Source organism: Acomys russatus, chromosome 2, assembly GCF_903995435.1.
Source record: "Acomys russatus chromosome 2, mAcoRus1.1, whole genome shotgun sequence".
Taxonomy (NCBI): Eukaryota; Metazoa; Chordata; class Mammalia; order Rodentia; family Muridae; genus Acomys; species Acomys russatus.
Window position 1 is genome coordinate 79190326 of NC_067138.1, and position 3699 is coordinate 79194024.

A 3699-nucleotide genomic window follows, 5' to 3' on the forward strand; every position below is an offset into this window, starting at 1 on the left:
GCATAAAGGCAATCTCCAGGGGCTGACAGATTGTGGACCTATGTTTCTTATATTATTGAAAATTCTTGAGGTGATATAGTTATTTGTGTTAGTAAGTCTTTGAGCAGAAAAAAAAAAAAGGAAAACAAAAAATAGATCTGGCAAGAGGAAAAGATGTTGTTCATTTGTAGAGCCAGCAGGAAGGCAAGAGTTTGCTACCACATGGACAGAAAAATTTTTTCCAAAGTCCCCATGAGGCAAAAGAAAATCATGAAAGCAGACAGATTTTATGAATACTACATATTTAATGATGTCTACTAGGAGATATACCCGGTGGTATTCTTAGACTTCAAATATAGTTGGAAAAGACAGAATTATTTAAGTCAAGAACACCAGGGAGGAAAGAAATGTTTCCTGTTGACCAGTATTGACTTATTTGCCTGGGGCCTTGCAATCAGGAAGGACAGAAGGCCAAATACTATAAGAAAAGCAAATATGAATTTATGAATATGTTCATCGCAAATATTCATAGGAGGACAATGATGATGAACATGGGCTTTCATAATATGTAAGAAATCTCAGATATCATAGTACATGTCTGTAATATTAGCATGGGGGAGGCTACAGCAGAAGAATCATGAGTTCCAGGCAAGCCTGTGCTACACAGGAGACCTTATAACAAGAAGGAAGGAAGGAAGGAAAAGAAGGATGGAGGGAGGGACTTCATGTTGTTTTTTACAGCATGGATTTTTATAGATGTAATAAGACAAAAGAAAAAGACCTAAAATTGCAAGCCCTTATGAACTAGTAGTGAGGTTTGTCTATGTAGAATCCCTGGCATTCTCTCTGTGACTGTTAAGGTTCTAGAACCTGGCATAGGGATGACACTCTGTTTTTCCTAACAGGGAGAGTCTAAGGCACCTTTACAAGTTTATATCTTGCATTTATACAAATAGGAAGGGGTGCATATAGATTGTTTAGAAGTCTGTTTCCACTCAGTTGTGTTGATTTACAATAATCAGTAAGACTATGTGTCATATTTGGGGATGGTGTGTTGTGTTGTATTGCATCATATTGTTTCATATCATATTGTATTGTATCAGCTACCCTCTGTGAGAAGACATTGAAAAAGAGGGTAGCTTCCCAAGGAAAGGTTGTTGAAAGAAAATGCTAAACAATGAGATGTAACAGTGAACCCAAGAATACGTCTTCACATACAGGACCAAGTAACCAACAAGGACACAAGAGTCATTCAAAGGAGAATGAATGGTGCCTTCAGCAAATGGCACTTGGATAATGGGATATTCATACACAAAAGAATAAAAAACATTAACTATGTACAAAACTGAACTCAAAGTAAATCAAGGAGTGGATTCTAGGGCCAAAGGAGAAAAGGCAACATACACATAGACAATGGAATTCAACTGTTTTTCTTAAATCAACCTCATGCTTTACAGAAAAAGCGTAGGATGCAAAGGGAAGTGAACCAGTTAGAGACATATAAGGCGTGGAAGGTTGAACTTACAGACAAGCATTTAGTATCTGCACTTAAATACTTCAGTTTAACTAAGAATTGGGTCACTTTGACTGACTCTGTGGGTCTAGAGGAACCGGGGAAGCAAAATTCTTGGTGTGTATGTGTCAGGGGTAGGAGGTAGTTATCCATATCCATATTCCCTTCCCTATGTATCATTTATACTCTTCACAACTAGAACAATCATCTTATCAAAGCAGACCAGCAGACTTGCTCCCCTCATTGGTTCAGAAATTTTGTTGAATGAGCAGAGTGAAAATTAATTACAATAGAATTCATTTCTGAAAATATGCACCCTTAATACAGACATTTAAAAGTGAATTTTCACAAGTAGAAGAAATAATTATAAAAATATTCATCTAGAAATATAATTATTATACTAGTGCCTATAACTCCAATGAAAATGTCCAAATATAGGAAACTCATTACATCTATTGGACTACTCATTTAAAATGAAAGAAATCAGTCTAAAAAGAACCCCCCAAAACAAAACTCTTTAGAACTTTAAAGATATTTAGTAAAATCCAGACCAGAACCTGTCCCCTTTATGAGCCAGTGAAAAAGATAATCAGAATTTTAAAAACATAGATTCTATTCCAGAGAAAGGGGGTGGGGGGGGGGAAGAGCTTCTAAATTCCACAGATGAATTAAATGTAAATGAAGACGAAAGAGAAGGGCAAGATAGAGGAATAATCACAAAAGGTATTGAAGTCCCACAGCTCCCTGGTAGGGGGAGGAGAAACAAGAGCTATTTTGAAGAGGTTGGAGAGATAGTGACAGCTGAGAGCTCCTTCTGCTCCTGCATAGTATCCAGTAACATTTTCACCACACATATGGAGCAGCTCAAACCACCTGCAGCTCCAGCACCAGGGGAACACACACACACACACACACACACACACACACACACACACACACACACGCACACACACACACACACTAAAATTAAAATAAAAATTACTGACATGAAGCCCAAAAGAATAATACACTTAATAAATCACCTAGTTGTTTATTGGAGAAAAATAAAAGAGATTGGCAAATCCTTGTCCAAACTAGCTGAAAAAACATAGTCAAAATTAACAAAATTGGTGATGAAAAGGGAGACTTTAGTATGTGGTCCAATGAAATTAAAAGATTATCATGGAAAGCTTTGAAAATATATATTCCAAAAATAAAAAATAATTGAAGAATGGCTAAATTACTAGAAATATATGCTTTTCCAAAATTAAATCAAAGGATATAAACAATTACAATAGATCCATAAATATCATTAAGATTAAACCCAGGCCTGAAAGAATTTATTCCCAAGTAATTTTAATTTAAAAAGAAATCTAAAGCTCTTTAAACATTCCCATGAAGTAAGAAAGGAAAAACTTCAACAAAACTTATTTGCCAAGCCAGTACCACTTTGATAACAAACAAGATAGGACACAATAGAGAAAAATAGATCAAAGTCTCTGTTAGCCATTAATGTAATATTTCTCAATAAAATTCTGGAAAACCAACTGAAATTTAGATACACATTAACAATACTATATACTACAATTGAGGTTTCATTCCCAACATGCAAGGCTAATTCAACGCATTAATATCAATAACTTGAATACTGTACATAAATAAACATGAAAGCAAAAAAAATAAAATGATCATTTAAATCAATAAAAATACAAAATAGACTTCCACTAAAGTTCAAAATCATCTTATGATAAAAGAAGCATACATCAATGCATACATAAATGCTAGATATGGTTCACAAATTAACAACTAAATGGGCAAAACTAAAAACATTTCTTTAAAGATACGGAACAACAAAGATAACATCCACTCTCTTTACTCTTATTAAATACAGGAGCTGGAGTCCTAGTTAGGGCAGTAAGGCAAAAGAAAGGAAGGAAGGAGAAAGGAAGAAAAAGGATGAATGAACGGAAAGAGAGAAAAAAGGAAAGAATAAAATAAAATGAATATAAACAGGAAAGGAGGAACACTAATTGTTCTTATTTGAAAATTGCATTTTTCTTATAATTAAAAGACACTAAAGACTCTTTCAGACCACTATTGATATGATAAAACACTTTTAGCAATGTAGAATTATATGAAGCCAACATGTAAAAGTTTCTTATGTTTCAGTACTACCAGCAATACACTTGTCAACAAAGCCATCATGGAAAAGAATGATCCAGAGTAGC